Genomic DNA, 11,692 nt, shown 5'->3' with positions numbered 1-11,692 from the left:
GAAGAAGAAGAAGAAGAAGAAGAAGAAGAAGAAGAAGAAGAAGAAGAAAAAGAAGAAGGTGGTGATGGTGATGTAGAGATGGTGGTGACAGTGATGGAGATGGTGAAAGTAGTGACAGTGGTAATGGTGCCAGCAGCAGCGCCAGTGAAGGCAACAGCTGCGATTTATAGTGCGCTCACCAGATGCTCACCCTCCTGAAGTCCAATGCCCACTGCCCCCGGCCCTCAGAACAGTGAGATGAGCAATCAATTCTGAGGCACAGAGAAACTGGCTGGCCAGGGACCACAGAGCGAGTCTGTGATCTGCTTTCCTAGCTGGTGTCTTTAACCGTGGTCCTCTGCTTGTCACTCTGGTCTCTCCTGCATAGTTACTGTGTGTCAACTCTGCCAGCCGTGCCTGGCACTGGATCACTTGGGAGCAGATGGACAAGGTGGCTGCAACTTCAGGGCTCAGGCCCCAGACTGACAGTAAAACAAGCAGGCAGCAGGACCGGGAGTGAAACTGGTTGTGCACTGGTTCCCCCGCCCACCCTCGGGCTTTGTACGAAGGCTTCTGAGAGCCTCGGTGAACTATGGACCAAAGATACAAAATGCAAAGTTTTGCTTTCTGAATGAGTGTCCATGAAAGGTGACAGGAAAGCTGCAGTGACAGAGGTCTGAGTAACAGAGAATGCCTAACTGTGAGAGGGTCAGCAGAAAGTTTTGGAAGAAGAGGCTGCCACACAAAGGCCCTGAGGCCAGACAGAAAGAAGGTGGAGGAGAGAGGGCCAGCAAATGTGTCACTGTGCCCTGTGGATGGTTTGCCTGTGCCTAAGTACCCCAAGGGGTGTGAGCCACCATGATGACCAACAGCAAGCAAAGAAGCCACCAGTTAGATGAACAGGCGGGAGCCCCAGACTCGATCCCTTTTGTTAGGCACCAGGCAGAGGCGGGCACCGTCACCTCTGGAGATGGTGCATCCTGGGCAGGGACAGCAAAGAGCAGCTGCATGCAGCCCCTCCAGACAGAGCTCAGTGCCACTGCACACCCTGTCCAGGGCACTGGTCACCTGGGCTTCCCTGAAGCACCTTGGTCCTCCCTGACTTCCAGGTGAAGTGGACCCCTCCTATGTGAGCCACTGTGCCTGTTCTGGTTGGTGTCACCCCCACCCTCCTGGAGGGACAAGGCACAGTCCCAGCGAGGCCCCTAGCCCAGATATCTCCCTTTCCAGGAGTAGCTGCTGGGCCAGGGGAGCCAGGAAGGCCAGGGGACAGCTTGAGCTCCTGTTTTCCTGTCGTCATGGAAACCACATCCTTACGGAAATCAGAGCCACAGTGGAGCCTGTCCCATTCCATCCCATCCTGTCAGTCCCGTCCTGTCCTGTCCTCCTCTTGTGATGATCGGGAGGCCTCAGAGGCCCGGATGCTTCCACATTCTGCTCTGATGTCTCTTGGTGCTCTGACCCACGGAGATCCAGCCATCACATCCTGTGCCAGGCTAGGGATAAAGATGGGACGTGGGCCAGCTAGATAGCTCAGCAGATTAAAGCCTGCTTAGGCAGACACAGGAACCTGGGTTCCATGCCCAGCAAGCCATGCAGTCCCCGCCCCTGGGGCGTGCTGAGACAGTGATTGAGGCTGGGCGTGGTGGCGCACACCTATAATCCCAGCATTTGGGAGACTGAAAACAAGAAGATCACTGAGTTCAATCTGTGTAGTGAGATACCGTAGACCCTGCACTAAACACATTAAAAAAAAAAAAAGATGGGAGGATGAGGACAGGTGCTGGTCAGATTCCTGCCTGTGACCCAGCTCACAGTGTCTCATCGCCGGGCTGCACTTAGCTCTGAGGTGTCACTGAGCAGGTGAAGGTACCTCCAAGGGACACCCGGAGGCCCTGGTCTGCAGCGCCAAGGTGCACGTGTGCTCCGAGCTCATACCTGACAGCTGCTGCACTCCCAGGGAAGACACTAAGGATCACAGACTGCCACTGGGGAGAACGTCAGTAATGCTTTCATAAAGCTAAGCAGATACCTTCCCTACAAACCATCAATTCCTCTCTTAGGTATTTAACCAAAGGAAATAAAAGCACATCTCCAAAAAGGAAAAAAGAAGCGCATACAAGTACGTTTATAGTAGCTCTATTCATAGAACTAAAACTCAGGAGCAACAGAAATGTCTGTAAACAGAATTGCAGAAAACAAATGGGTAGAGAGAAATAAAAAGATACTGATATGCTTACAATGTGGGTGAATCACTCACACAAGAAGGGAGGCACAGAGAGCGCACACGGCATGGTCCTGGTCCCATGGCATCCCGCCAGGAGCCATGGTTCCAGAAGTTGCCATGGGGACCATCACAGCAGAAGACTGTGGGGTCCTGGGTCTGCGGAGAGAGGGGCTCTCTGGGGTGTAAAAATGTCCTGTATTTTTTATGGCCACACAACTCTATACATTTGTGCAAAACTTGGCAGACTGTACGCTTAAAATCAGTGCCTTTTATGTAACTGTCACTTATGGGTGAGTTCCACATGATTATATAGGTAAACTATACATCAACTTAAAAATTACATGAAATGTATGTTGATATTGCTATTCAGCAGGGGAAATTCAGTTTTTCTCAGCCAGGAAAACTGTTAGCAGTGGAGGGGAATATTAGGAAACAAAGGAGAGCTCAAAAAATTCTACACATCCAACAATCACTGATGACAGTATAATAATTAAGACAAAGCTGAGTGTGGTGCACACTCCTGTAACCAGCACGTAGAAGGCTGAGGCCCTCTGGCATCGCCAGTCCTACAGATAACCCACTACTATTCTGGACTACTGGACTATATTGGATTATTTTGCTGAATTCACGCACTTACAATATTTAAATGGCAATAGAATACCCTTCTCTGACAAAACTAAATAAAATAGGGTATATAAGTGAAGGACCATTTTGTATCTGTATATACAAAATAGGATAGATATACAGCTATTTTGTCTTAATTCAATGAGAAGAAAGATTTGTACCAATAGTGTTTGGACAGGATATCATGTCTGCATCTTGTACTATGAATAACTACTACAAGGACAACAACATGCAATGTATTAATTATTGAAACTGTCCTACTAATCAGTTTTGAAACTATCTCATTGCTATTTGGTTCTCAATATAATTAATTTTTTTTTTTTTTTAAAAAAAGGGCTGAGGTAGAAAGATCAGCATAAATTCAAGGCTGGCCTGAATTATAAGACCCGGTCTCAAAAAAAATTTTAAATAATTAAATGAAGTAAAAACTAAGACAAAATAACTATAGCAAAGCCAAGTAAATCCACTCAGCAGGAAATTGAAATAATAAGCCACAAGGTGACACTGAGGAGCAGACCCAAGGGAGCCCATTTTGTACCATAAGCTGGGGCCTGGGTGAAGCTGTGCTCAGCAAAGATGGTATGGCCAGTGCTAGGCGCCAGGGAACAGGACAGGTAGAAAGAAACCAAGGGTGTCAGCTCGAGGACCTGGAAAACATCAGCAAAATAAGCCCCAGCGAGGTGAGGGGGAGTCTGGCAACAGCAGCCGAAATGGATGAGAGCAAGAATTGAACAGCCCATGGGTGATGTCAAATCCTAAATATTTGAAAGAATTTATTTTCCACTTTTTAAAATTTATTTCACACTGCTGGGATCAAACCCAGGGCCTCACGTGTGCTAGGAAAGTCCTTTACAACTGAGCTGCCCTGCAGGTTCCCCTTCCCACTTTTTTTCCTTTGGTTTTTTGAGCCAGGGTCTTGCTAGGCAGTCCAGACTGGCCTTGAACTCACTATATAGCCTGGGCAGGCCTCACACTTGCTAGGATCCTCCAGACTCAGCCTCCTGAGTGCTGGGATTACTGGTGTGCACCACCACACCTGGCTTCCCTCTTCCAATTTTTAAAAACAAAACTGACACCTCTTTGACAAATTTGATCAATAACAAAAGTAAGCCAAAACAGCCAGCAATAAAAGGGGCCAAATAATAATAATAATAATAATAATAATAATAATAACAACAACAACAAAGACAGATTATGAAAGAACACACCCAGCCCTGTGTATCTGAAGATTTCAAATCCAAGGATTCAATCAACCTTGGAAAAAAAATATCGGGCAAAACATTATGTCTTTACTGAACACAAACAGATATTTCCCCTTGTTATTATCCCCCACGCAACACTTAGGTATAACAAATGTTTACACAGCTTTTACACCGTGTTAGGTATTAGAAGAAATCTTGAGGTGACTGTGAGGAGCTGGGAGGATCGTGGAGATCTAGCCGATCGCTACACCACTTGAGAGGAAGGACTCAGCATCCTCGGATCTGGGCGTGGGGCGGGGCTGTCCAGTCAATTGCCAGCTGATACCAAGCGAAGACTGCACAATGGAAATTTGACCAAGAAGTGGGAAAAGCGAGAAGAGGAATTTGTTCTGGATGTAAGTATTAAGCACTTACATTGACTCCAGAAACGTTTTCTTAAAATTATAGAATAATTGTAAGCACTGCGGCAAGCTTTGCATGAGAAGAATATATGTGTTCATTGTTTTCTACTATTTCTTTTAAAAAGTCAGGAAGAGCAATACAAAAGAGGCATGCAGAGAAGCCAAGCCCCCTCGCCGGCAGTGAGGTGGGGGCTCTCGGGCTGCCCATCTCCCTCATTTTCAATTTCAGGGCACAGAAAGCTCATCACACTGGGGGGCTTTGTCTTTAGCTTCGGCTCCGTCCACTTTTCTGTCTGCGCCTTGAGAATTGCTGGGCATCAGGTCCTAGTCTGCAGGGCCACGTCGGGCAGAGTGGCACGGAGTTAGGGGAGGCCTGGCAGCCATGCCCAGGGGCTCTGTTGCTCAGGGCTTGGGGGAGAAAAGGGATCTGTAATAAAGATGTGCACGGTGGTGCTATTTATAGACAAGAAAACTGGAAGCCGCCCAAATTGCCCCCTGCCAGGACCGCCTGGCGGGGCGCAGAAGAGGAGATGGCATCCACGTGACTGAGGGGAGGCCAGGCCTGGCCACGCACCAGGCATCTCTGCCACCGCAACAATGGGAAGTGGCAGGCCAGGCACTGAGTTGGGGATGCATCACCCAGCCCTGCGCACTGAACGGTTAAGGCCCTGCCTGCAGGGACCCTAATCCAGAATGACAAGAAAACCACATGCTAGGCGACTCTGCCTGGGCCCCGGGTGGCAGTGGCCTTTCCCGGTGAGGCCCCTCCACAGCCCCTCCAGGAGATCTCAGAGGGCACCGGGGTCTGCAGTAATGACTCTGTGACTCCATAAGCCCTGGCCCAGACAGGGCCAGTGGGTGGAAAGGAGGATGACGGGTGAGCCCCGGGACCTCCAGTCTGAGGGAACCATGGGATGACGGGTGAGCCCCGGGACCTCCAGTCTGAGGGCACCATGGGCTCTGCCAGGTCTGGCCGACACCCCGTCCTTTCTCTGGTCCCTGCCCGTCTCTGCCTTTACTCCAGCCTGAAGGCCACTGAGGATGCAGGGCCCTCAAGGGAGGCCAACAAAAGGGCCATGAGGTGTGTTGGTGCCAGTCACCTGTCACTGTCCTGGTTGGTGCCCATGCCACACAGGACCTGCTCTGCATGTCCCTCCATCTCTGGCCTGGTTAGGCTCAGGACTTGAGTTGTGGTCCCAGTGCGAAAGTCACAGTGGCCAGTGCACACCAGCCGACCAGGCCCTGATGTAGCCTTGACCTTGGGTCACCAGGCCAGGCCTCTCAGGTCTTCAAAGCTTCAAGGTTGCTGCAGCACAGGTTTCTTCCACAGTGACTTCTGGAGATCCTCAGCCCTGTGGGGGCTGGGTGGGTCGCAGTCCCAGCTCTGCCACCACCCCTGGAAGAGTCGCAGGGGCAGACCCACCCCCTTCCACCTGGCCTGGTGTCCACAACAGAGGGAGCAGAAAGATGCCAGCAGGAAGGGAGCCTCAGGCTGGGGCTGGGTAGAGGGGAACACTCCAGGAGCTGACGTGCCATCACAGCGTGACCTCCACTTGCGGTTGCAGAACTGGGGGGCTTCTACACCTCGATCTTAGAGCATCAGAGCAGACATAGCCTGAAGCTAGTGAATATGGAGGACAGAGGTACAGCCTGGAAGTGTCAATGGGGGAGGAAGAGAGTCCTGAGGGGTGTCTGGAGCGCAGCATCTGAGGGAAGGGTGAGCAGAGGGACTGGGAGGAGCACGGGGATGAAGGATTTGGCTCCTGGCAAAAAAAGGCTATCAGGTGTGCCCACAGCCGGGACTCCAGGGCTCAAGAGGGTACAGCATCGGAGGGAGGCTGTGAGGGTCACCGGCCCCACCAGGAATGATTGGTGATTTTCACAAGTGAACATTGTGGGGTGGCAGGGACTGGACTTGCCTCTGCACAGACAGGCAGAACTCAGGTGGACCCAGCGGCACAGGTCACGGGTCCCTCAAGCGGGGAATGAGTGTATGCAGCCCACAGCCCCTCGGGCAGCAGCATGGTCTCCATCTCCTCCTCCTCCTCCCCCTCCTCCTCCTTCTCCTCCTCCCCCTCCTCCTCCTCCTCTTCCTCTTCCTCCCTGCTCATTCCACTGCAACCAGGACAAGAACAAGAACAGGCCCTGCCTGCAGTGCACTGGTGCTGGGACAGCTGCTCCCTAGTCCCTCAGTTGCTGTCCCTGTTAGCAGTCAACTGTGTTCAGTGACCCTTATTTACTTAGCAATGGCCCTGTAGCAGGGGTGATGGAAAAGATGGGGTCTCCATGATAGGGGACAGACTGGCTCTGGAGTAGGCAATGCTGCAGGGCAGAGAGGAAGGAACAAAGCCCAGATCTCAGCCCTCTGGGAGACAGAGGCAGGAGGATCGCAAATTTAAGGCCAGTTTGGGCAGTTTAGTGACTTGACCCGTAGCCAACACCTCCTCCTCAAAAAAGAAGAAAAAAAATGGCCTTCCCACTTCACATTGAGCTACATCCCTGCCCTTTTAAATGATTTTATTGTTTTACTTTGAGAATGGACCTTGCTAAGTTGCTAAATTGCCCTGGCTGGGCTGGAACTTGTAACCCTCCTGCCTCAGCCTCCCAAAATACTGGTGTTACAGGCGTATACTACAAGAAAAAAAAATTGTTATAGCTACTCTTAAAAGAGTGAAAAAGTTCCTTTCTATTCCTAGGACATAATCTGAATAATTCTAATCTTTTTTAAACGTGTTAAAACTTACGGCTCAGCCATATGATCAGATAGTGCTATGTTCCGTGTACCGGGAAGTAATGTGCATTCTGTCGCCATGGGGTAAGGGCGCGCCACATATGCCGTATACGTTGTGTTGGTTAATTATGTTGTTCGACCTTACCGAGGTTTTTGTCTGCTTGTTCTTTCTTTTAGTGGGGGAAGTGGGTTGTGATTGCCAGATTTTCTCTCTCCCTTTAGTGTCAATTTTTACATTCTGTGATACCCAGTTACGTTATTAAGCGCAGAAGAAAATTTAAATTGTATATGTTGGGTATGTCCGCCTTTAAAGGCTGGGCTATCTTCCGTCCTCAATGCCTGCTTGCTTAGCGCTAGCCCAGCTGCGCTGGTCCTCAGCCCGCGGATGCCAAGAGAGAACCAGCCCTGGGCGGGCATCCTTGACCTCCCAGGCCACAGGCTTTTCTGGATCAAAAGACCATTTGGCTTTGGGGAGCTGAGATTCAGGACTCAGGAGGTGCAGCCATGCTGGTGACTGACCCCAAGCCCTGGACACCCAGCCTCAAGGGAGTGTCCCAGCAGGCAGCGCTTCACACGTTGTCACATGTCACAGCTGAGGGCCACACACGCTTGCACACTTGAGCCGGGTGTCCCCTGGGCCTCGCCCGTTCACCGGCCTTCTCCCTTCTCTGATTTTAGTCTCCCTTAATAAACTGTGGTCAGCACACAACAGCTCTCCCGAGGGCCGTGATTCCCTCTAGGGGACCCAAGAGTGGTCTTGGGGAACCACGACACGCCAGGGACATTTTCCATCCCCTTTATTTTAGCCACATCCCTCCTCGTGGGAACACCCAACAGCCACTACTTCAAGAAAGGAAGGTTTATTTTGGCTCAGGGGACACTCCACCAGCTGGCTCCAGTGCAGGGTCTGGCGGAGTGCTGCTCAGGGCCAGGCGTATGGTGACAGGAAGCGGAGCCGAGAGGAGCAGCCCCAAGGGAGAGGCTCCTTTTGGGCAACGCCCCACAGACGCCCCTCTTTCCTGGGCTCTAGCTCCAATAGCGCATGAGCCGGAGCACCCAGCCCCAGGCCCCTTTCAAAAGCCCTGCCTGCAAGTGCGTGAGGCCTGGGGGCGCGTCTAGGTATAAACCTAACACGCCACTCCAAGCTCTCCATCGTGCTAGCAAGTGTCTCCCGCAGCACCAGAGAGTTTTCATCGAGTCTTTTACTTGGAGTAATTAGTCCACTTGCATTTTAGTTTTTGACTTAACACACATACTGTGCTGCTATGTGAATCTTTTCTGTCTGTACGCACTATGTGTTTCATATTCTTTTTCTTCTTTTTTCTTCTGTGCTGGGGATCCAAGCCCGGGCTTTCTAAACTACATCCCTGTCCCTTTTTTTTCTGATTTTTCATTTTGAGAGAAAATCTCACTAATTTGCTAACTTGCTCAGGCTGAGCTGGAGCTTTAGATTTTCCTGCCTCAGCCTCCCAGAGTACTGGAATTACAGGCATGTACCACCACACCTGGCTTCTTTTTTGCTTTTGTTTGCATTAAGTATTGTTTATTACCCTATCCCCCTGTCCTGGTTAGTTTATTGTTTATCCGTTTCTTCACTATTATTTTATTATTTCCCATTTACATACTTGTATCATTTTTTGTGGTTACCTTGGTGACAACATGCCTGAACAATTCCCTGAAGTTACTTAAAACTTTACCTTGAAATATCTTCATTTTAGTCCGGGGATGGTGGCACGTGCCTGTAATCCCAGCACTGGGGAGGCTGAGACAGGAGGATCACTATGAGTCTGAACTGCATAGTGATAATCTGTACCAAATACATAAAAAAAAGAAATATCTTCTTTTACATTCACTTTTGAAGACTATTTTCACTACTGAATTCTAAGGAACTTTGAGTTGGCAGTTATTTTTCCCAGGACTTTTAAAAAATACATGTTTTTTAACCTTGTGACTTCAATGATTTGCACTGAAGAGTCTGCTGTCTGTGCTATTGTTACTCCTTGGAAATTATTTTCAAGACGTTCCTTGTCCTCTTGGTTCTTTTTAAGATTATCTTTGAATTTATCCAGCTTGGAGGTCACACACACAACTTCAGCCTGTGGACTGATGACACATGCTTTCCAGCGTCCCCACCCGCCCCTGCTGCCTCTTCCTGTCATCTCCCTTGTCCTTCCAAGACTCCGGCTGTGTCTTCGTCCTGGCTCCTCCATGTGCCCCAGTCCTGATCGATGTTCTTATTCTTTAGGGGATCGTTGGGCATCAGCGAGGCTATTTCCTGCGCTCTGCCCTCCACTTCTGTGAACCCTCCCAGCCTGCTTCTGTAAGCCCCACTCCTTAATTCCAACTATTCTAAATTATCAGCCATGTGCTTTCAGCTGTAGAACCCCATCTGAATGCTGGGATTAGAGGTAAGTGCACCACCCCTTGTTTACACACTTAAAGTTGGTGTCTAGTGACTCCAACATTTGTTTGGGGATTTTTCTTACTCATTTTTCTTAGCATGACTTTTTTTTTTTTAATACAGTCTCACTATATAGTTTAGGTTGGCCTTGAACTGAGGCTTGTTTGGAACTCATGCCAATCCTCCTGCCTGCGCCTTCTGAGTGCTGGGATTACAGGCATGTGCCACCATGCCTGGTTTATGCCTAGCAATTTTTAATTAAAAGTTGGGCATTTGTTTCTGTGAAATGGCAGAAGCTTTGGCTCCTGTCACTTCCCTCCAGAGAGGGCCACCTTATCTTGGGGGCCCTAGCTCCTGAGCAGACTGCCCTCTCGAGTCCTCCTTGCCTCTGTGCGCTGTTTGTTGATACCCACCCTGCAGGTGCAGCCAAGGTCCTGAACTCCTACTGCTGTGTCCTCATAGCCAGGAGATTGTCTGGGACCCAGCTCCCCGCTGACCTTCCCAGCAGCCTGGCCCTCACCACGTGTGGGATCTGCTCCAAGCTCACAAAAACACCACGGAAAGGCAAATGTACAGATGGTGTCAAATCAAGCGTTTCCAGAGGAAAATGAACTCGTGGAAACATCCCCCTCCGCCGCACGTCCTGCCTGCCAGATGTCGCGCTAAGTGGCCACATGGATCCTGCCATTCCATTTTGTTTGTCTGTTTGTTTTTGAGACTGGCTATGTAGTTCAGGCTGGCCTTGAACTCACTATGTTGCCCAGGCTGGCTTTTTAAAAAAAAATTATGACAAAATAGGTTTATAACATTACCTGCCGTCGAGTCACGTGGACGCACTCTCCAGGGCACTCAGTGCATTCACGGTGTTATTGGCCACGTCATTACACATTTCCAACACCACTTCCCCCCTCCAGCCGGAGAGTCAGCAGCAGATGAGGAGCAGCTCCTCCGCGGTGGCTTTACTTCTGTGAGTCCGAGCCGCCTCAGTGGCTGAGCAGAGAGATGCAGACCGCATCCCGCTAGGTTGGCTTGCAACACACAACATCTCCCAGTCCTGAGCCCTATTCCTTGGGAGACAGAGCCCCTTCCACTGGCATCACTCCCAGCTGGGGGATGCAGGCCACGAGGGAGACCTGTGGCCACTATGAACAATGCAGGCAGTGAACAGTGGCGAAAGTATCTGTTTAGATCTTCTCTCTCTCTCTCTTTTTTTTTTTTATTTTAGGGAAGGGTCTACAGGGTGTTCAGGGTCTCACTACTAGATTGGACTCATAGTGATTCACCTGTTTACAGCCTCCCAAGTGCTGGGATTACAGGCACGTGCCACTATACCCAGTCTCAGTTGCCATCTCAGTGTGCCCCCAGGGCGGGGCTGGCATGACAGGCCTGGGGATTGAATCCCCGGCCCCTGCACCTGCTTGCAGGCACTTTAATCCACTGAGCTATTTGGCTGGCCTCTGATCTTCTTGTTAATTCTTTCAGGTATATGTTAGGAGTGGAATTCCTGGTCATAGGATAGTTCCATAGCTAACCTTTTTATTTTTCTAGTACTGAGCTTCGAACCCAGAACCTTCACACTGAACTATATCTTCAACATTTTTCATTATTATTACTATTTATTTTGAGACAAGGTCTCACCAAGTTTCTAAATGGCCCAGATGGGGCTCAAATTTGGGATCCTCCTACCTCAGATCCTCCTCCTCCCAGAATGGTAGAAGTACAGGTCTGCACCAACATCCCTGTTTGACAATGTATTTTAACAGCCTAATTTTTTAAAGTTTAGTTTAGTTTAAAGAGAAAAATAATTCAAAGCAAGATAATAGGAGGTTAACAATGGTTAACACATTACATATTGTTATCTTTAAATTAGTTACTTGGAGTACAAGATATCGACATTTAATTGTCCAAACAATATTAGCACAAGCCTTTCTTTTCAATGAACTAAGAGAAATAAGTAGTATAACTATATGTGTATATTTTTCCCCTTCTTTCCTTTCTCCATTCCCCATCCTAGTTCTTTCCTTTTGAAGTTTCTTCTCCTTTTACAATATCTAGTGTACATTTCGATCTTATTTACTGTTTCAGCTCCTCATACTAGGGAGACAATATAATATTTACGCATATGTA

The sequence above is a fragment of the Octodon degus genome, unplaced genomic scaffold (genome assembly GCF_000260255.1).
Source record: "Octodon degus isolate 3935 unplaced genomic scaffold, OctDeg1.0 scaffold00035, whole genome shotgun sequence".
Classification (NCBI taxonomy): Eukaryota; Metazoa; Chordata; class Mammalia; order Rodentia; family Octodontidae; genus Octodon; species Octodon degus.
The sequence above is the reverse complement of the archived record's forward strand: the minus strand, read 5'-3'. Positions refer to the sequence as shown.